This window comes from Lonchura striata, chromosome 5 (assembly GCF_050655825.1).
Source record: "Lonchura striata isolate lonStrDom1 chromosome 5, ASM5065582v1, whole genome shotgun sequence".
Lineage (NCBI taxonomy): Eukaryota > Metazoa > Chordata > Aves > Passeriformes > Estrildidae > Lonchura > Lonchura striata.
Genome location: NC_140707.1, coordinates 28996592 through 29019795, shown reverse-complemented (window position 1 = coordinate 29019795; position 23204 = coordinate 28996592). Strand labels below are relative to the sequence as shown.

At 41.2% G+C, this 23204-nt stretch overlaps 1 protein-coding gene across 12 annotated transcripts in view; it reads left to right on the top strand.

The window, feature by feature from the left end:
- TSPAN4 (tetraspanin 4) overlaps nt 1-23204 on the top strand; it is a 430007-nt gene that overhangs the window by 49579 nt on the left and 357224 nt on the right. For 8 of the 12 annotated variants that reach the window (XM_021555172.3, XM_085581599.1, XM_085581597.1 and 5 more), the window contains exon 2: nt 18387-18481. The exons of 2 other annotated variants lie outside the window; for them this stretch is intronic. The gene's annotated coding sequence lies outside the window, so the exon portion shown is untranslated. Of the gene's footprint in view, nt 1-10207; nt 15522-18386; nt 18516-23204 lie in introns of those variants that run through there. 2 more of the 12 variants (XR_014955985.1, XM_085581604.1) reach the window with 2 other exon arrangements.

Genomic DNA, 23204 nt, shown 5'->3' with positions numbered 1-23204 from the left:
TGAGGAGTCAGGCTGGAGAAATGTCATGTCTGATTGCAAGGGGCAGTAAATGCAGGGAGTGAAGGGGTGGGAGAGAGGCTATGGGAATATTGAGCCAACTCAGAGCTGTTGGTTTTGAGTGGGTATTTGTACTTTAGGGTGATGTGGCTTTTCAGTAAATTCTCATCTGATTTCTGCTTAATATCAGGTAGCTTGTAGCTGTTTTTGTTTTTGAGACTTAGATAAGCACATTGCTCTGCATACACAAAGGTATTACTTTATCTGGGAGTCCACTCTTGCATAGAGGAGAGCTGTTCAGACTCTTCTGTTCAATGTTTCCTGTTTTTTTGTAGCCTTTCTGGTGCAAAGGGGTAATTTTTTTTTTTTTTTTAAATTTTTTACCTTTCTCCCCTCCTCACCTTAGTGGAATCCACTTCCCTTCTACCTTGAATTATTCTGCATAGGTGCCTTGGCTTCAGATCCTGGTGCCAGGAGTACGACTGGGATACTGCAGGCTGTCACCAGTATCTCATCTCTATGACATTAGCACCTTGCTGAAGAGGGAGGTCTTGCTGATTGAGAGCTGCTGTTCTGGTTCATCTGCCTGCCAGTGCAGTGTCCCTTCATCCAGGATCTTTCTCTCAGCTGCCTGCAGCAATAACTCGAGCTCTGCCTGCCATCTGGATGGCACTTCCCACAACATAACCTAGTGTTGATTTTTATGTTGGCTTATTGTGTAATGCTGTAAATACATATGGCTGTGTATAACTTCTGCAGCTGTAGCAGTGAGAATAGGGGTTTGTGAGGATAAGCAGACTTTTAGCTCTGCTCCTAATTTGCTCTGTGAACTAAGGTATTGGATGCTTGCTCCCTTGGAATGTAATTTTTTTTTTTTTTTTTTGGCCTGATTTGCAAACTCTTAAATCAATGTAATTTTTTAAGTCTCTAAATACATTTTGATAAAAGGGCCCTCTGATAATATTCCACTTAGGCTACCTATTTTCATGTTGATGAGGAGCCTTTAGATGCAGCTGCATAATATGTTCATGGTACCCTCAGAAATTCTACATGTGCCCTGCAACATCAGAGAGAGAGATTTGTGTGTCCTGATGCAGCTGCAGATCAGGGCTCTAGCAAAGATGGGAGTGTTTCATCCCAGCAGGGGTGACAGATTTACTGTTGGCAGTGTGATCAGTCACACTGATGGCAGAGGCTCTCCAGAGCTGGCAGAGGGCATGGGTCACCGCATGTTTTACTGCAAGACACACATAAAAGCCAAAATGCTTGTATTGTCATAAAAGCTGTCTGTTGAACTTTCTTGTTTTTCTCTTGTGCTAGGTTACATCCCAGAGCACTTGGGAAACATGTGGTTCTCGTTAAATGTTTCTCAATAGCCCAACAACAATCCCTAACCGGTGGAGGTCTGTGGTAACGAGCAGAGGTTGCCGGAGCGCTGGTGGCTGACAAAGCCAAAGTGCTGGCAGGCTGGGAGCCAGCTCACCTATCACAGTCCTCTGCACTGCCAGCCTTGGAAACATGGAGATGTCATTTGCTCCCCATTATTTTGAAATGTTGCTTTTGTTTCCTCCTGTCTTGGTGTCTAGCATGGGGATGGGTCAGATGTTAGCAGCAGCAGGGAAATCACGAGGGTGCAGAAGGTCCATTCGTGCGTGGTTATGCAACCATGGGCTGAGTGCATGATTTTTAGAAGAGAACCGTGTCTGATCCTTCAAGGACACTTGGTTGTCCTTCATTTTAATGTGAAACATATGGCTGTAGTTTGAAACTGAGGACAACAATTTAAGCCAGAAACACAGAACCCTGATGATGGCTGTGATCTCTGGTGGCAAATAAAAAACTTCAGCAGCCCCTTTAAATCTTCCATTGTTGCTGTTTTGAAGTAACTTTGTCATTGGTTGCTGTAGCTGAATTGATTAGTGATTTGAACACATTTGAATAGAGACTGAACTACTTTAGTTTTAGTTTTCACTTTAATTAATTTTCTCTGTGACCCTTTTCCCCTCTCCCCCTTCACTAGTGTGAATGCCGCTTAACCAAAAGGGGGCTGAGAGGAAGATGGATTTATCATATTGTGTCCTGTATGTAGCATTATCTAATTTTTAAACAGTCATTACTAGATGGCTTGTTTTGGTCAGTGAGAGCTTTGACTTACAAGAAGTATTTTAACACTAAAATATGCAGATAGGTCCTATTTTAAAGAAAAGACAGTTTCTGTGACATTTTGGTTTATAGACAGGTGTGTTTCTGACTTTCCCACCTTGTTTGTGGCTGTAGAGCAGGAAAGAGAAACAAACTATCCTGATTTTTCTACTCTGTTTTTCAAGTGAACTATTGACATTTGGGGAAAATGCAAATAGAAGCATTCACACTTTGTTACTTAATGAAAGCAGTATTTGACACTGCTATATTTGTAAAGTTTGAGTTAACCTCAAAAGTCAAAGTTGCATTATGTGTGCAACTTTTAAAAGAACCTTCTGTCACTGAAATTTGGGGGTGGACATTGTTCTCTGGAATACTTGAAAGGTAACTTGAAAGTCCTAAATAGCATATGGAAGAATTAGGTTCCTTTTAAAAAATCCTCATAAACTTAAAGCTAGATTTCCATTCTAAAAATAAGCACAGGTATTTCATGTTGCTTTAAGGAAATAAACTAACTGCTTTTTACTGGTTTTATGGTGAAGACCTTGTTTGTTTGTGTTTTGGTACAAGCTTGGAGGGGAAGGAATAACAAATGCCTCTGTCATGGCTTCAATTCAACAAGATATATGAAATCAACATTAAAAGCTAGTACATCAGTGGCTGTCTCTGGCACAGTGTTCTGTTCTCTGAGGAAACGGGTTTCTTCCCACACAGGGAAGATGAATTAGCTGTGTGAGGAAATGGGTTTCTAGGATATTTTTCTGCAGTCAGCAAAGTGAAGTGAGATGATAGCATTCAACTTGTTGTGCTGTATTTAAGGTTTTGAGGTACCTAGAGCTTGAAATACTCAACATCCAAATAAGATGGCAAGAAGCTGGTTTGTATTTTTCAGGCTCTGTTAAGGTGTGCAGGGAGAAATCAGAACCACACCAAGTAAAGTATCTTCAGCAGGGCCAAATTTTTCCTTTTAATATAATCAGAGCACTTCATACACGATGACTGCAGCAGAATGTAATCTGCAAAAGTATCTTTTACTGCTCCTCATCTGTAGGTCTCTTAAAAAATTGTTTGCTGCTTGGATCACAAAATCCTGCCCTTAATTCAGCAGTATGGTTAGGGATTTTCTATAATTCTGAGCTGTTTGAGATGTTGGACCTGATTACAGAAAAATCTCCATTGGAAATATCTTGTTTGCACCTTTGCATAACTGATGATGCTTAATAAAAATTATTTTTCCTTTTTTTCCTGCATGTGTTGACTGGAGATTCTTAATCTACCTTTTGGTGTGTTTATTGCTGTCCTGGTTTCAGCTAGGGTAGAGTTAATTTCTTCTCAGTAGCTGTTACAGTGCTGTGTTGTGGACTTGGAATGAGAATGGTGTTGGTAACACACAGGGATGTTTTGATTTTTTGCTAAGTCGTGTTTATCCTAAGTCAAGGAGTGTCTTTCCTTTGCATGGGTGAGGAGGTTTGCAAAAGAAGCTGGGAGGAGGGAGCACAGCTGGGACACGTGCCCTGAACTACCCAAAGGGATATTCCACACCATAGGATGTCATGCCCAGTATATAAACTGGAGGATTTTGGCAGAAGCTGGGGGCTCACCTGAGCTCAGGAAGGGAGGCTGAGCGAGCAGTCTCTCAGAGAACCCTTCTCTTGTGGGGTTGCTGAGGGTTGAACAGTGCACAGTCAGCAGAGTCACACCAAGCAAGGCTCCATGGTTCCTCTCCTTATGGAGATTTGGCATCTGGAGAGACAAGGAGTGAGCAGTGGCACCTGCTCACACTTCAATAGCCCCACATGACCAGTGCAAGATCTAACAGAGAGTGGAGTCTGAAAGACTCATTGTCACTTGAATGAAGTCACACTTCTGTGTAGGATGTAGAATCATGGAATATTGGTCTTGGAAAATGATCTATGATGCACCTCACAGGGAGTAAGGCTAAAGCTGCATGGATATTCTCACAAAATCAGCCTGGCCATTTTGCAAGGTGGATCAAAGTCTCCTTAACATTTGTAGGCATTAGAGAATAGATGTTATCCTTGGTGTGTACTCCTATAATTATGTGTATTCAACAGAAAAATGTCACTTGGTGGCTGTGCTGTGTAATGTGTGCCTCATGCTGTCAGCAGGGCTTGCAGATATATTTATAATGCAAGGGCAATCAGAGGAGTCACCCACACAACTGAAATGTTTCCAAGAGATAAAGGCTATTAAACTGCTTGAAAAGACCACTTGGGTCTCTAGAGGGTGAAAAGCCAATTTTGACCTTACAGAAATTTCACTTGCTGGTTTAACAAAGGAAGTGTTAGTGGAAGAAAAAGATAAATCTATAATGGAATTACTTTCTGCTCCACAAAATGTGCCCAGTAGCAAGATCCACAGAAGTTGCATGCCCCTTAAGAAGGAAGTGGGAGCCAGAGGGTAAAGCATGCTTTCTTCTCTTCCCCAATGGCTGGATTTTGTGAAATCCAGCTCCACACATCCATACTATTCAGCATTCCCTTGCCTGGCAGTGGAACTGTGCCACAATATGTGAGGGTGATTACATCTATGATTGAGGGGGAGGGTGGATACTGTACTGAACAGACTATAACATTTACTGTCTCAGAGTGTTATAAATGTACTACTCTAACTTTCTCTTGTAGTACTACCAACTATACCAGTTTCCAGGATTCTTATTCTGGGATAATAATACCAATGGCTATGAACTGGAAAGCTTTTTCAGTAAAATGTTATTTTGCTGTAGTTGAATTGATTCCATCAATGCAAAATTACTACCTTGTTTAAACATGGCTTACTTTTTTATCTGAAGGAAAATACTGAAGTTTATTTGATCTAAGATAGTATCTTTATTTAAACATATTGACGCTTTTCTGAAAGGGCTGTTTCTCATACTCATTGCAATCCTTTTGCTTCATTCCTGTGATGGTTCCTATTGAAGAGAAAAGACTCCTGTGGGCCTTTACTGGCACAGTGGTTAGATGGGTGCATCTAATAGGGTAATGGAAATGTTTTTTTCAGGAGATATCCTTGTTATTTGATAAATTGGCTGAAACAATGCCTGCTTTTGGATTAATTTCCTGATAGATGCTGCTAGCCAATGTAAGTATAATTCTGTTTAGCAAGTGAGAGATGACAGGAGCTTGATGAATTTGTTTGATGTTCTCTCTCTGCTCTGATTTCTAAACTGGAGCTGTTGACATGAGGGTAGAGCTGAGGCATGTGAAGTGTCTCCAGCTGGTGACTTGGGGTGTGTGTATGAGGATTGTTACTCTGACAAAGCCTCTGACAAAGACAATACTCTGAAGCAGTACATTATGATTTTTATGTTGTCTTGTAGATGCTTACTTAGAGAAGTTTCTTGCTTACAGAGGTTGTCCTCAAGTTTGATCATCTGCTAACTTCATTGCCATTTCAAAACTGGCCAACATATTCTCTGTATAGGTTCACATGTAATTAGGGTCTGCTAGAGTTGCTGAGAATCTCCTGGGTGTGGAGATGAAGAATGTCCTACACTGCTTGGCTAGTCCAGAATATGAAGTGGGGTGGCTTTTGAGTACCGTGGCAAAGGCATTACTGGTTAAGCAGTATTGAATTCTCTTGCAGGCAAAGGGATGAGAGCTGTAATTAGAATCACTTTCTCTCCCTTGCAGCATGCTGCCTTGAGCTCTGTAGCACAGGGTTTATGCCTTTAGTGTCTGTTGCTCTCACAGAGGGGGTTAGGATGTGTGGCACAAACCACTGCACAAGTCCTGTGAAGTTGTTTTTGAGCTATGAGAACACAGGATAAGAAGAGCTGTCCTGAGCTGCGAGACCAGCTTCCTGCTGTGTTCCATCAGCATGATAAAAAAGTGGCAGTGGGCTTCAGTCTCCTATTCTTTCACTGTTTGCTGCTTCTTCACAAAAAGGTACCAGCCTTGGCTCTCTTCAGGTAGCCTCCATGAAGGGATAAAAGCAGAGTTTCTTTGCTTGTTTTGCTGTGTACTTTTCCTACTTGCCCACTCTGTCTCCCTTGTTGGTTGGTGTTTTCTTCTCCATTGAAACTTTAGAATGTTAGTTTATTTTATCTTAAGGGGTCTGAAGGAATTTTTTTTGCTATTTATCTTTTTTGTGTGTGCCTCTGTTTCAATGTATTGGTATATATTTAAATCCAGTAATTCAGGAGGCAGACAGGGAAATGAGTCTGGGATGTTTTTGTGAGGCTATTTCTTAGAGTTCCCAAGAGAGCTGTTATCACAGGTGTGAATAGGACATACCTTGTTTGCTGCATTAACATTGTTTTGCTGTAACTGTTTATGTATGTGCATTCAAGTAATAAAATCCAGGAAGATGTCATCACTTCTCCTCAAATCAGGGAGAATAAGGGGAAAATCTCTGTCTGCAGCTAAAGTTGTTCTTGACCTCACATGGTGAGAAATGACTGGACACACTTCTCTTGAAAGGAGAGATATTACTGGAGTCATACTAATGAATTGAGATGTATGAGTTCAGTTCTTCTGTCATAAATTTCTGTGATCATGAGTAAGGTTCCTAGTCTCCTGAAAACCTATAAATGAGGTAAACAGTTTTTTTCTCCTGACCTCATCTGTTTAAATTGTGATGTCTTTGAGGCAGGGACAGTACACATTGTGCAAATGCACAGGAGGTGAAAGGGCCCAAGCTATCCTGTCCTGTCTGCTGCCTTTTGCTAACTCCTTTATGGTAAGTACAGCAGCATGGATGTGGGAGAGACTGGAAGAAGCAGCCAGGTGAAATTACATTTTTGAGGTCTGTGAAGACATATAGAGGGGCACAGCAGAATGTCTTTAAATATTTAGATTTTGAGAGATTTTAGAAGGTGTAGGAAAACATTTATTTTCCCTTGTGAATTCAAGCTATGCTTTTGTTCACATTGTTTTTAAAAGTAAGAGAAATATAAACATTATAAATGCAGAAAGGAGAGCTGAGGGGTTCATGGAGGAGGCAGGGAGGATGCCAGGCATTACTTCGGGGAAAATAAGGAGAGAAGAGTCGTTTTTGGGTCTGCTTTTACTAAAGGCACTCTGTGTGGATTGGTGTTAGCAAAGGCTTTATGCTGTGTGCGTCACTGCTTTGTAAATGCTGGCAAGTAACACAGGCTGCTGGACTCTGTACAGAGTGCTGATCTATAGATGGTTTTTCTTTTTCCATAAAGGACAACTCCAATGCTAGCTGTATTTGAAATAGAAAAGAGATTTGAAAAGCTACACACAGCAGCTGTCATAATTTACTGTAATATCCTGCTGTTTAGGATAACTAATGAGTGTGTCAGTTCCTTGGATATGTTGAGCCAGATCATTAATCAGTATCAACTGCCCTTGCTACATGGAACTGGGGGACTTCCACATGAGTTGATATGCATCACCTACATTGGGAGATTAATGTGGAAAGGAGGTGGTGTAAAACTGCTGGCTGTGTTTGTGTTCATTGGAGATGAAATCCTGTGCCTGGCTTAGTGTTCGGAATATTCTGGTGTTGGCATATCATGGAAAGAATGGACCAGTTACAAGAAAAAAGCTTGTATTTCTAAGTTTGGGTGTTGTTTCTTAAGCCGCTCTCCTGCTCTACAGAACATGAGCAACTTGGATCATTTAATACTTTACAACCTGTCTTGTAATGAGAAATTATTTCCAGACAGGTCCAGAATTTGCTTGACTTCCTGTGGCTGACTTTCAGCTTTTGTTCCCATCCAGCTGTGAGGTATCATCCTTCTGCTTTATCCTCCCATGAACTACCTAATGTTAAAGCAGATCAGAAGTGAGAGGATGTTACCTTCATAGCAGGAGTTTACTTATATCTTTAGTGATACCAGGTTTTGATACAGCCACAGCATATTTCTTCAGTGTAGTCCCAGTCTAGTATTGTAATGGATGGGCATCAGCCAAGCATTGGGTGCAAACACTAGCTATACAAAAGAAATGACAACATGCATATATGAAGTATAAACTAGAGAGTAGTTTTAGACTGTGCCAGGTTGAAGGTGAGTCAAAAGAGCAAAGGCAGATGGCAGAAGCTGCTGGGGAGAGGCAAGGACAAGACATCATTGTTACTGACTTGTGGGCCTGGCATGTTCTGACAATAAATATGCTGGCTAGCCATAATGCTGTGAGACTACTAGTGGCCAGTGAACAGCTGTTACCCCTGCAAGTTTAATTTCAACCTGTAGCATTTAATCCACTTTGCCAGCTCTTGTGTGATTGTAGTAAACCACAAGACAGAAGGACAACCAAAGCAAAGTGCTTTAAATTTATCTTTTCTTGGGGGTGGATACTTTTTTGTCTTCTACGAATTTCTGAAGTTTCATGTTTGTCTCTCTGTCTCATCACAGACTTGTGTGGAGCTTTCCTTTTTTTAAATACTTATTTTTATCTTTATATGATATATTGTGGTCTGCCACAATAATATATATATTTTTTCCTATTTCCCTTCACTTTTTAAAGTATATGCAAACAACTACTTGTATGTTGTACTGGCCAGTCTGCCTCAAAAAACCCCAGAAATTTCCCAAGGTAAACCTAGTAAAGAGGTATTGTTATAGATGGATTTGAAGGGCAGATCTTGGTTGCAAGATGGACCATTAAGCTGAAGTGTTGTCTCTGTGATGTGTGAGAACTGAGGGGCAGGGAAGTGAAGACTCGAGCCCTGTTGGTAACTGCTTTGCCTGTGTAATAGGGATCAGGTCAGGAGGTAAAGAACTACATCTGCTGTCAAGTTTCTTTAACTAATAGGGTGCAATGTGGCATTGCTGTAAATGATTCAGCACAAAACTTCTGAAAACCATTAAATAATTTAAAGTTGTTGATTCCAAACCCAGGTAGAGTCTCCTGACAAAGTGTAAAATACTCCAATGTATTTGCAGTAGTTTGTCAGCCTACATTTCTAGAGTGGAACTTAAAGCAAACACAGAAAAATGTTCATTTTTTATGAGGTGCATTTGGTTTTCCTGAGGCCTACTGGTGGTAAAGATCCAATTAAATCTGTTTCTTGAATCCTTCTGCAAAGGGAAGATATTTGGGGTACCAGCAATATGTATCATTTTTTTTAGTATCTTTGGTATAGAAACTTAGGTGTTGCTTTAGATGCTTTCTGTGCAGGTAAGTATGGGTTATCAACTATAATTGATCCTGTCTGAAGGTGATAATTTGACTCCTGTGTGGATCACAAATTTTCAATGTATTCTATGCAATTACTCTATAATAAGTCTCTCATCTTGTCACTGGTTCTGATACTGGTGTGCTTGAGGGTGTTCCTCTTTGGACAGCGCGAGTGCTGCTGTCCTGGCTCAGACAGGGCTGTGCTGTCCCCACTGAGTGGGTCACATCCATCACTGTGGCCAAGCCCAGCGCACTCAGTCGCTGCACTGCAGCTCTCCCAGGGCAGCTGGCTACTCCGTGGTGGACAGATGCAAGAGCAGAGGGAGCGCTGCAATCCAACATGGAAACTCACTTGGATTGTGTGTTTTGGATGGGTGGTTTAGGAGAGCAAAAAGATCAAAACTTGCCTTGAAACTACAAATGTGTTTGTGGCGACTTAAAGTTACCACAAAGGCAAGGAGAGATGTGTCTTCTCCCTGGAAGTACCTTGGTAAAATTTGTATGATGTAATTTACTGTTTTGGAGATTTTCTGGGTGGAAAATGTGTGTCTTGGTGTATCCATGGCAACAAAATTAAGGTAGCAGTTGTTTTAAGTCACTAGCTTAAAAGATTAAGCTGAAAAGCTTTAAAAATCTGCACCCCCCCCCCCCAACAAGTGAATACTTCACAGGTATTACAATACTAGAAAACTCAGAATGCCATGTCCTCAAGTGCTTTACTCATTGTTTGAGGTAGGAAATTAGGTGATGTGTAGACTGTTGTTATCACCAAAATTTCCTTTGCCTTCACTGGCTGATTTTCCTGTCTACCTTGCTTCTGCACAGGTGCTTCTAAATGTTTGCTCAGGGCATGTCTGTGGGAGGACATTTACCTGGTGCTCCCTGTGGAGCTGGGTGCTCACTGGGAGCATGGTGGCACTTGGTTCGGCTCCCAGCTGTGCAGCAAACTCCTTGGGAAGGTCACTTCTGTCTTCCTGCACTGTGTCAAGTGTTGTGGATGATCTCAGGACAGCTTGAATGTTGCTGTGAGTCACTGTCATGCCACAAACACCTCTGAAAGAGTGCAGTGTGACCCTGGACCTAGCTAGTAAATTATCAATCAGCTCAGGCAGAGATGCACTACCCTGGCTCAGAGGGAGTTTGGAGAGTGGAGAGGATCCTGGACTTGCTGGTTTTGCCATCCTCATGGTGTCTCAGGTCCATACCCATAACAGCAGGGGAAGAATAATCCTTAGGCTTATAAGGATGACAGAGGGACAAGTGTGTGTATTACTGGCATACTGTAAGAGAGGTATCAGCTCTTTGGGAATTGGAATATTTCCTTTAGAAAATACCTTTGTTCTCTATTTAAAGACTTACAGTTCGCTATGTTCACTGGAAGTATATTTCAGGAGCTAAGTACCTGTCATATTTTAAAAACACCCTATGTTTCCCAAAGCCCTGGAACAGTTTTAAAAATCGCTGGATGAGTATTGGAATCAATGTATTTAAACAGTGCTGTGTCTATATTTGTTTGTGTGTGTAATCATAGATATGCAATTAAATGTATTCTCTGAAAAGAAGCCTCTTCAAAGGTGAATTTGAAATAATGATAAATCAGGTTGAGATTTAAATGTTCCCTAACCATTTAATAGCATCTAAATTAAGAAATATTTGCTAGTGCAGGTTTGGCTAGGGCTTTAAAGGAAAATGAAAGTGCTCGAACCACAGGAAATCAATGGCCTAATCGTCTGGAAAAAGAGTTCATTGCAGTGCCAGGATAACCTGTGAGAGCAATAGTCTATTCTGCAGGTGTAGGGAGAATATTTGTCATTGAAGTTCTACAGCAGAAGCAATTCCATGACAGGTACTTGTGAGGTTGTGAGACTGATTGGGAGTTGAGAATGTAATATATATAGCTTGTGTCAGGGAGGGATTTGAGAAAGACTAAACGAGGGATGGTGAGATATTCTCTTTATTTTGGTAGAAGCAGTCACATTTCATTCCTTTCCTTTCATTATAGATAATACTCTTTTAGAAACAATTTTAAATGCAATTTTAAACCTGCTTTCTTCTCTTGCTGAAGTGTGTAGACACCCAGGTAGCTGGATGTGAAGTGCAGTGGGAGCTGCAGGTTGTGCTCTGGGTGGGGGACACGGTGGGAGCCACAGGCGAGGGGCTGTGCCCTGGTGCTGCCCCTTTGCACAGCTGCCCACTGGGAAGGGACTTTGGTCCCAGCAGTGAAAGTCTGGAGTGGTGTGAGTGTGACTGACAGTGGCTTCTGGATGGTCAGACAGGAAAGTTCCCTTAACAAGGGTTTTTTTCCAAGGACAGTAAAAGTTACGCAAATAAAAAAATCACAGCAAAGCAAAAGAAGAAACAAAAAATCACAACCCAACTTTAATAAAAAGCAAATCCACATCTAAAATGGGAAAAAATGAAGCTTAAATAAATGTATCATTTATTGCATATCTTAAATGGTGTTGTATCTTCCTTAACAAATTTGCATGCTGAACTTCATTGTATGGGATATTTAAATCTGAACATCTATATGTTTTATAGTTACTAAACAGGGAGAATCAGTCCTTTTTTTAAGCATAGCAACTAAAACCAGAAACTAATTTTAAAGCTGCAGACCTTAGTTATGGTTTCATGTTTTTAACTTACATTAATTTGGAGTTAATTATTAATTTTGAAAATATTACTATTATGACCTGCACTAATAATTTATCTTCATTATAAATGAACAGTCAGCATCAGGAAGCCTTTCCTTTTTGACAGGTTACAGAAGGGTGTCATGGGAGCTGCTCCTGTGCTCTCTGTTGAGATGTAGTGTGTCCTGCAGAGATCTTCTTGGGATCTAGAAACACTAGATACAAAGGCAGACATAAAGAGTTATGTGACAGTGAAGGAAAGCAGTGATTGCTGCAGAGAGACTTTCAGGGATCGACTGTGTTTACCTGCTTTGAGGAGTAACTGCCCTAGCCTGCACTGGGACATTCTCATCCTTCCCAAGGAATGGGTTGTTTGTGTTGCTGATTCTGTCTAGAATGCCCAGGGTATGGAAGAATGTGAAGCCTCATCTTTTTGCTCTGTATTTGGGAATAAAAGTCATGAAAGTGAAAGCTGCTCTGCATGACTTTTTTACCAATTAGGCTGAGACTTGGGAGGAGCCAAAGCAGGATCACAGATCTTGCAGCTATCAGTGCTTAGTGCTGAGCATAGATGACTTTACAAGCAGAAACACAGGATGCAAATATTTAACAAAGCCTTTTTCAAGCTCACAGGAGGGATGCAGAGTGCAAATTGATGTTTGGAGCAAAGTGCCTGGGTGACAATCTGCTGTTTGCACTAACTCTAATAGAAGTTACATGTGCTCATTGGGTTAAGAGCTGATATGTAAATGGCTGCAGTTCCATATCCTGGACTATGTCAAGAATAACTCCAGAAGGTAAAATCAATCCAGTGGTTTCCAGAGACAAGAGTGAATTAATGTTGTGGGAATATGGTTGTCAGAGTTAATGCTGAATTAAGGAGGATAAGAATAGCATAGAGTTCAGGAAATCCTGAAATAGGAGTGGGAAGGGAATAACTATTTATATATTCCCCCATGTTTTATATATATAATCTATATAGGATACCAGCTGGAGATAGTTTATCTGGCAGATTTGCTGGGGCTTGAGTACATGATGATGGCTATGGGCATGGCAGGAGAGTAGTCTTTCCTGACAGTGTGAAGATGTCTTGCATCAAGCAATAGAAATGGAAGGAAGAGATTTCAAATGATTGCAAGTTGTCAAGTGGAGTTTTGTTTGAGGGGAGCTCACGTGGGCAAAAAATACAATGTTACGTTAATTTAAAGAAATCATAAATAAAAAGCAGGAGTGGGTAGGAGGCTGGTGGGTGGCGGTACAGAGAAGACTCTTGCTGACATTTCTTTTTGGTATTTTTCCTCTTAAAAACAAGAGCAAGCAGTCAAGCAGTACTCATGTCCGCTTTAAAATATATTTATTTTCCACAGCCTCTTGTGTTTAGTAGGACTTCAGAGAATAGCTTTTTTATTTATTTATTTATTTATTTTTATTATTACAGGCACCGTGTGCCAGTACAAGAGTTCAGTGAGTCAGTAAATTTCCTGAATTAGTTGCAGTAGTTGAAAGCAGAAACTGGGAAAGGCCCCTTGCCGCTGGTGAAGGTGACTGTGCCTAATCTGTGTGGTGCTGGCAATTTCTGTGTGTTCTCTTCATGGCAGGGAAGTTGAGTTGTGCTACACATGTGTGTCCTGTGTGCTGTTGTGACACAGATTGGAGCATTTCTCTGCTGTTCTTAAAATCTAACCCTGGGTATCTGTGACTGCTGCCAAAAAGAGGTCACATAGTAAGGCCTCATGGGAAGACCCACACAGGAAAGCCTTTTTAGGATCAACATTGAATGCTGTTGATGATGTTTTTGTTGATAATGATTCTGTTTCTTAGGATTGCTGCCCAAATGACTGCAGTTGGAATTTATCACAGTTTGGGTGTTGCTTCAAAATAGAAAGGATGAAGCTGTTTTCTGGTTTAAGGGGAAGAAAAAAATTGTTGCTTGAGCTCAGATGAATGAAAACCCAGGCAATATTAGCACATCATGGTGCCAAGTATTTCCTACCATGTCCACCCTTTGCCTTCAAAAATCCAAGAAGTCTCTCACCGTTGTGTTTTGCAAAATCATGGAGCAGATCCTCCTGGAAACTGTGATGAGGCACATGGAAAATAAGGAGATGACTGGTGACAACCAACATGGCTTCACTAAGGGCAAATCATGTCTGACAAATCTGTTGGACTTCTATGGCAGTGTTACAGAGGCGGTAGATGAGGGAAGGGCAACTGATATCATCTGCCTGGACTTGTGCAAAGCATTTGGTAGTGTCTCACATAACATCCTTGTCTCTCAAATAGAGAGAAATTAATTTGGTGGCTGGACCACTCACTGGACAAGGACCAGCTGGAGAGATGGGCCAACCTCATGAAGTTCAAGGCCCAGCACAATGTCTTGCTTGTGGGTGGGGGCAGTCCTAAGCACAAATACAGACTGGGCAACAGTGTGTTGAGAGCAGCTCTAAGGAGAAGGATTTAGCAGAGTTTTGGTAGACCTGTAATATGAGCCAACAATGTCTGCTTACACCCCAGAAAACCAAGTGTGTCCTGGACTTCATCCAAAGCAGTGTGGCCAGCAGGTCAGGGAGGTGCATCTTCCCCTCTGCTGTGCTCTAGTGAGACTCCACCTGCATCCAGCTCTGGGCCCATCAACACAGAAAGATGTGGACCTGTTGGAATGGGTCCAGAGGAAGGCCACAAAAATGACCAGAGGCCTGGAGCATATCTCCTTTGAAATGGCTGGGGGTGTTGGAGTTGTTTAGCCTGGAAGATTTAATAGCAGCTTTCCAGTAGTTAGTGGGTCAGCAGCAGAGATGAACAGGGAGTATAGTAATAGAATAAGGTGCAATGGTTTTAATGTGGAAGAGGGTAGATTTCAATTAAATATTTGGAAGATGATGATTAGACAGTGGAACAGGTTGTCTGGAGAACCTATGGCTGCCTCACCCCTGGAAGTGTTAAAGGCCAGGATGGATGTATGGATGGGGCTTTAGGCAGGCTGGTCTAGTGGAAGGTGAATCTGTCCATGACAAGGGGGTTGGACAAGATGATTTTTAAGGCCCATTCCAATGAAACTATTGTATGATGCTCTGAAGTAGCAGCAAGCACTAGAAAGTACTAGAGCACTGAGAGGTGTCCTGCATCTAGAAAACAGGTTCCTTGACCAGATAAATACAAGCTGTAAGGAAAAACGGTCCTGTGTTACAGCAGGAAGTCACCTTGATCTCTGTATTTGACAGGAATGCCAAGGGAAGAATGGAAGAGTAGGAAGAGTGAGTATAGATATTTCAAAGCAAGAAAATTGGAGAGCAGGACTTCCAAATCAGAGTGTCTAAGTTCCTGGAAAGCTGAGCTATGACAGATTTTTGATCAGTTTGAATTTGACATTAGGACTCAATTCACCTGCTCTTGTTAAGCTGTAGCTTTCTCCACTAAGAACGTGTAAAATTAGCCTGAAAGAAAACAACCTTTTAAAAGGTTGGGAGTTGTCAGGGAGTTTCTTAGATGGACTCCAGATGGTGTGGGACATGCCAAAGAGCCTGGAAGCATTTGACACAAGCCAAGACAGAAAGACTGAAAACATGCCTCTGGTCTCTGGAGCAGCTGGATTTGAGGGAGGCCTTGTAGCTATAACTGGAGTTCCACTGCAGCTGAGGTTTCTGTTACTAAACTTAAAACTTAGAGGCCCCATTGTGCTCAGCAACACATGATAACTAGATATGGATAACTTGTAAAAGAAGAGACAGAAAAAACCCTAACCTGAGAATAAAGATGCAACACAAGTAGACAAATTGTTTTGCCAGGGGTTATACAGCAGGTGATCTCTGGAGAGGGAAGTGGAGTCCTGGAGCTATGTGCTGGTGGTGTCAGCAACTTTGCTGAAAATTTAGTTGTCTAGGCTCTCATGTTGAGTGGGTCAAGGAAAATCTGGGCAATGGCTATGATACTCCTCAAAGAGGAGGATTTTGGGTATCTTCTAGACTTGAGGAGTAGATTTAGATGCAGCCTACTGAGGTCATGTCTTCTCATGGGTATAGTGTTGCCTCTTCTGATGGCAGTGAGCACCTCTGTTTCAGGAGGCAGGGCTGCAGTCTGGTCAGCCCTGCCTCTCATGTCTTTATTAACATTATTTAATGGGCATGATGGAGCTAGAGTGGTACTGGGCTTGATTCCTTGAGAGGCCACCTAGAACAGAGGCTAGACCTACTAAATAAAGTAGGTATTTATTAGGGCTTTCAAAGGATACACCTTGAGCAGTACAATAGCCTGACTGTGGCTATACCCAAGATGAATGACAGGTCACACATTTTCACCCTTCTGTAAGTTTTGGTCCATATACATGTTGGGGGTAATTGTCCAATTATAGCTTCAGGTCATGAAGTCCAATCCTCCCAGATTGCTCACCTCAATTCACTTTTATTTATATGTTTTGGGCCTGAAGCTGTGATGATCTCCTTGGTTCTCAGGCTGAAAAAGAATTATTTTGTCTAACTAAACTGTGAGGAGAACTTGCTAAAACTTTATATGAAGTTCAGAGTAATATACGAATGCAGTACAGAATCTGGAGAATCTGAAAGCTAAAACCTTAAGCATCAGGTTGTACACAACTACCCAGTCTTGCTGCAGGCAGTGTTGTGTGCATGCTTTTGCATCTTCTTTGCCTTATCTCTTGAGCTGCTCCTTAGCTCTGTTGAAAGCACGTGTGACTGCAGTGTAGATACAGACTTCCTCCTGCATCCCTATAGAAAAGATAAGGCATGCAGAGTGTTCCTGTGTATCTGTGCTTGTGTTTACTGCACTCTCTAGGGATGCAAATGAATGATAAGGCTGGGTCAGGTCAGTGGTCTAACTTGATTTCTTTTTTGTAGCTGCCAAGAGCACCTGCTTGAACCAGCCAATATCAGTCCACAAAAGTAATGGAGAAAAAAGGATTTGTTCAAATTGTTATTACTAGAGCTTCTAGCTTGTTCTTACTTCATGATTGAGTTTTTATAGGAATAATCTTTTCTGTTATGAGTCACTCTGGCTTAAAAGCTGGATTTTACTTTCAGATGCATTTTGCCTTAAAAGGTGATGTTGCTCCTGGTATTTGTCAAGTTTAGGTAAAAAAAAAAAAATCAAAAGACTATCAGGCAGCTCATTCTTCTCAAGAAACATTTGAAACTTCCATAGTTCTTTGTTTTAGCAAAGTCAAAATAAAGCAATACTTAGTTGGATGCATTGCTGATGCCTCTTCAGGACCAGCTTGATTTATATAACAATAAAATATCAGACAGTGACACTCCTGCATGTAGCTGGGATGTAGCCTGTTTGCTGGTGTGTCAGATTTCTAGACCATCTGGAAATTAGTGTCATTAAACACCTGAAATAACACGATTAAAAGACCCAGACAAACAACAGCAAAAAAGGTAGGAGTTAAACTATGACAAGCCAGGCACAGTTGATCTGCAGACCTAATGTCTTTCAAGTGAGTAGATAAAGCACAGTCTCGGCTGTGTGTGGTCACTAAGGATGGAACAGCTCTTTTATAGAGGTTGGCTTTTTAACCCTACATAATTTACAGCGATCAATTCCACTGTGCTTAACTATAAAATCTATCTGCAGTTCCAAACTTAATGCTGAGGAAATGTATACATTAGCAAAAATCTTGTGGCACAAAACAGTGGTGTAATTCATTATCAACTATAAAGCTGCCATGGAAAAGGAAGGGATTGTTTGTCTGTAGAGGTTTCGTCTACAGCTCTGACCTTACTGCTGATTTTGTAGGTAGAGATAACCTGTTATGCATTTGCTGATTATGGATTCAAATGTTTCTTTGCATTTAAATATGGCTATATATTCACTTTTCCCTGTGCAGCATCACTTGGTGAAGTTTTACCCAGCAGAAGATGCTTTTTATTTGTGTATATTTATTGCATAAACTGATTAGACAAAACTAAGCTTGTTTCCTTGGCATTTGTCAGCCTCAGAAACATGAAGGTTTAGAAGTATTTACCAATTTCACTTTTCCATGCCATGATCTTTTCCCTGTATAGGAAACAGAATCTCACACTCTCTTCTGAATGCTTTCTGTGCATTGTTCCTTGGGACCCACAAAGCTTGTTTCTTGTGCTGCTGGTGGACTGTAATTCACACCCTGCTTGTTCTGTAGATGCTCTTTACCTGGACTTTTCTCTACATGCCCAACATGCCTTATTCTCTTGCCATTGCACATTCACTCTCACATTACTAATTTGTAAATTGAGTCAATGACAAAATCACCTCTTCTTAATGTTTATTTTAAAATTCTGTATTGAAAATATGCAAGAAGATATTTTCTCCAGTAAGTAAATGTTTATTTGGTGATCCAAATTTCATTTTAGTAACAATTGCCAGTGAGGTTTAAGAGTGGGGAAGTACAGAGGTGAGGTGAAGGGGATTGTGAGAGCAGTAATACTGGGTTGAAAAGTTTGTTCATGAAGTGACTCCTGATGACCACCTACCTGTTTTACTCATGAATCTGTTGTTTTGTGTCTTGCAGTAGCATCACTGAAGGAGCCAGCTGTTACTGCTGTGGGAGGTCAAGAGCTCCTTCCAGTTGCATCTTCTGTGTCATCTGTGAAACCCCCAGTTACAGTGAGTTTCTCCTGCGCACCCTCTGTTTTCTCTAGTGAGGATTTGTTAGCTGTATTTTGTGATAATTATATGTTTCTCTATTTATACTTTATCAGTTCACTTGCTACTATAAAAAGCTTTGATTTATGAATCCCAGGCCAAAAGAATACACACACTTCTCATCCTCCCAAACCTCATACTGGAAGCTCATAGTTGCAAATTCTTCTGGCCAGCTGCATACCTTGTGAGGGAAATGATCAAAGACTGTGTTCTTTGGGTGAGTTTTCTGATTATTCATCCAATAGCCAAAATGAGAATTAGACAAAATATTTTGTTCCTGAGAACAGCTTCAGAAAGAAAAAATTATTTACATAAAAAATGGAAAAAGTATTACTTGAACAAAGAAAATTAAACTTGTTCAGAGTGCCAGAAACACATCATACCTGTGTGACATCTAGTCATAGGCATGGCAGGTGAAAATAGAGGGTGACTCAGTGCTGGAGTGTTCCTGAGTCTGTACCTAGATATACTCTTAAAATGAGGTAATGGAATTTTCTCTGCAGTGAAAGAGAGCTTCCTAATTCAGTGCTATTTGGAAACTGAATGAAAACTCTGGAAAAACCTCATTCCCCCTTTTCGTTTCCACTTAAAGGAAATGAAGAAAATGCTTCCCTAATCTTACCAGCTGTCTGTGAATGTCCATGTAACACATAACTTGCTTGTGATTCTTTTGTCAATAATTCTCTTCTGCTAATAACTCAGTAAACTAGACTTGGGTGATTTCAGTATTTTGCATAACAATGATAACAATTGTTTGCAAGGCCATCTCCAGTTTTCAGCCAGTTCAGACAATATTTACCTGGTTGGAAGAGCTGAATTGTCTTCTGAATTGGAAGAGTTGAGTATGTCCTGTGTGGAATCCATCTGCAAGACTAGAACAGTGGGAGCTCATCTATGCATGTGGAAGTGTTTGTTTTGATGAAAACTTGAGGACTAAATGAACACAAAAAACCCCTCCTGAGTGCTTAAGGGGCTGTTAGACACTTGTACAGTTAAATGACGTTGAATGTTGACATGGTCTGGTTTTTGGGTTATGAGGTTGAGTGTACAGGAATTAAATGTACTCAGGTAATAGATTCTGCTGAGAACTAAAAGGAGTAATAAGAGGAACAATGCCTTAAGAGGAGAATGCCCTCGAATCTGTTGAAATCTTTTAGCAAATGATTTTAGCATGATGTGTGTTTCTATTCTGTGTCAATATTGCAGATGCCTAAATTATACATGACTTACAAAATAAGAAAATTTGCTTCTAGGGAGCTCTTGTGTTTTGCCTGTAAGGATGGAGCCAGCTTGCAACATATGTAGAGAATATTACCTGTCAGAAATTGAATATTGAGTGAAAGTAATAGTTTTAATCAAGAGTAGTTAAAAGTGAGGCTGAGCTGAAGGAAAAAACAACTGCTCAGCTGGAGGACTGCTTTCAGTGCTGCAGACATGCCCTGAGATGCATATTTTCTGTATTAGGAATATTGATCAGGGCCATGGTTGTACTTTGCATTACCACTGTTCTTTCTGATAATTGCAACCAAGATTTCTTAACTCTTTAAATTCTGCTCCTTTCTCTGCACCCAACTTCAAAACACTTGATGCTTGTGTATTGGATGAAGGAGAACACTGCTCGAAGGAGCAGCTTCTTGGTTCATGGATAGATAACTGGCAGAATCTACTGGCTGAGGCAAAGGCATTCTGGCTTATATAAATTAGTATTTCTGAGAAATCATCTGTAGTGATTATGGGTGTTTTCTTAAGAGAGTTGCTGTAAAGGGGTACAATTGAGGGCAGTGGCTATATGCACAGTCTGAGATACACTGAGCTGAGTGCTGTACAGGAGCCTGAGACTTTGTCTTTCTCCTAAGAAGCACCCCTGGCTGGTTTCTTTCAAGTGTTTTGTTTTGCTTTTAATCAAAACCAGGATTTTTTCCACACGTGTTGCCTGTTCTCTATTTATCTTGAGTCAGTGTCTATTTCCTTCTCATTCTTTACAGTGCCTTGGGAAAGCTGAATCCCTCTTGAAAGCAGGGTAGCCACCTCCAGTGGTTTTAACCTCCAGTTAAAACCAGCTGACAAGAGAGGGATGAGGTTGCAGATGAGTGATGTCAAAGACATTTGTGTCCTACAACATTTGGCCTACTGCATCTTTGAGAAGGCAGAACTCTGCAGTTACAGCTGCTTGAGCAGGGCTCTGTGCAGAGCAGGCCAGCCTTGGATGCAGAGTGGATACTGGTAGCCCTGCTGAAGCATTTGCTTTCTTAACCCACGCCACTCTGGACTTATTGCTCTCACTTCATTGTTCCTTTGTTGAGCCATCAGACTTTCTGAACAAGCTGCACAAGTCAATGCATCTTCCTCATGTGGCTTTGCTTTGTGTAGCCTCATCTGTTTAACTCCTCTGGCCTGCCTGTTGTATGTTGGCTTCCAGTATTTACTCTAGGGTCATAGTAAAGTCTTTCACCTTGCTTTCCAAATGTCACCAGGCAAAGTCCTTTTCAGAACCTGGCTACTTCATGAATAAGATCTTTATAGGATTGACAGCTATGAAACATTCCCTCTGAACTCTGAGATGAAAGTGAGACATTTCCTTTCTCCTTCCAGAGGGCTCATCTTCTGTAAGAGGAGGGAGGTGGTTTCCTTTCCTAAGATGTAACTCCTATCAGGTATCATAGCAGTGGCTGTAGCACTCCAGGGCAGCACGCTCTGATCTCACGCAATGGGAAACTGGGAATGCAAGGTGACTCTGCCAAGAGGCTTCTGTCTGCATTGCTGGCATAGTAATGTGACTCCTATGGCATTACCTTGAGCTCGCTGGTGATACAGTGGAAGGGAAATAAGGGAAAATTAAGTTTGGGCTCAAATATTCAGATTGCAAGGATTCTCTCTGGAGCTGATCAGCTCGCTTGCTAATGGTGTAACACAGGGAACAGAATAAAGAGTTTGTTTGATTTTGCACTGCAAATACATAAGCCACCCTTGCTTTGGCTTCCAGCCCAGGGTGAAAAGGCTGGCTGATCACCCTGCTCTTTCAGTGTTGACAGCTGTTGTTGTCAGGGACAGATGTGACTTGGGTCTAAGATAGGGATAACAGTGTGAGTGCTTTTTACTGGCAAGGTAGATTTTTAGGAGATAATGCAGTTTGTCTGTTGCACAGTTAAAGGGAAGTGAGAACGGCTTTTCTGTTCTCTTGGTGGATTTTTCCTCAATTTTTTTCATATTGATTCCTCTGATGCCAGGAGATTTGCTCAAATATTCTAGCACTTAACCGTCCTAGATTATATCTTTGGTTCATCCAGTCTCAAACCATTCCTCCTCATTCCAAAACCAGTTATCTTACTAGCATGGAAGCAGACAGTTCTGGGATGCTACTGGCTCTGCAGATCTAAGTCTCTGTGTTTGATCCTTTAAAAAACGTTTTGGAAAGCAGAACAAGAAAACAGTGTAGGAATTTGGTGGGCAGATAAACTGCATTCCTGTTTCAGGCTGTTTATTCAAAGCTTTAATTTTAAGGCAAAAGTAGGCTATTTATAACTTGCCTTTTTTCCCTGCATATTAACCAAAACAAATTTGCCTCTCGAAGGAGAGGGTGGAGTTGGGAGGAAGGAAGGGTGGAATTGAAACTGTTTCATTAAATTAGTTTAAATATCATTAATGCACGATTTTGTTTTTACATTACAGTTCTGAGCACAGAAGAGTCTCTTTACTCTCTTTACTCTTTGGACTTTCCAAAGAGAGGAAGCTTTGTGTACAGGGAGGGTGAGTGAGAGTGTTGGAGACAATGAAGTGGTTATGGAAAACTTACGACTTCTGCCTGGGCGGGGGGCTGTGAGGAGGATAATCCACCTTTCCTGACTACTGCTGTGTTTTGATGGTTTATGGTAAACTGCTTCTGAAGCAGAGAGAGCAAGAGTAGCTCCAACAATTTCCTTACTAGGCAGATGTGAATTTGGCTTTAACTTCCATGATTACTGACTTCCGTGTACTGCAGTAAGGATGGCTGAATCCAGGGCCTGTGGAGCAGGTTTGTTGAAGGAAGGATAAATTCTTCATACTTTGAGACTGAATGATAACCCAGGAGCTGGTGCAGAGCATTGCTGCTCTTTGAATCTCTTGCACTTTGATGTTGATTCTTCAGTACCTTCTAGTTCTCCCTCCCTCTGTTGGTAAGAGCTGAACGGTCTTGGCAGTGGAACATCTGTGAAGTTCACCTCTGGTGGTGGAGTGTAGAGCTCCTCATGCTGCCCTGTCTGACTGCACGCTTTACTCTAGATTAAATCCCAAATTATCTCTTCTTGCAATATTTTATTCCTGCTGTGTGTTCTGCCACACTGTATGAGAGCTGCTGAAAACCAGAAGTTGTCTTTGTGTCTAAAGAAAATAAAAACTTTCCTGTTTCAGAAATACACAGGAAACCTACCCCAAAACATGTAAACCTTCTCATCCAGTGATAGCATGTTACCAAGTTATTGAGCTATGTGTAAACTTAGACCTAGAAAGGCAACCTGATTTTTCAAGCCTGAGTCCCAGATAAGACTCCCTGCTCCTGAGGGATCAACATGGGGCAGGAGCCCTTTCTGTGGAATCTTGGGCTCTCTCTTCATCTGTTTTCTTATCCTCTTTGACTTCTCCCACTGGGAAGCTGCTCCAGATCACAGCTACTTCATACTTGGATTTCTCTGACCTCCAGCCAAGA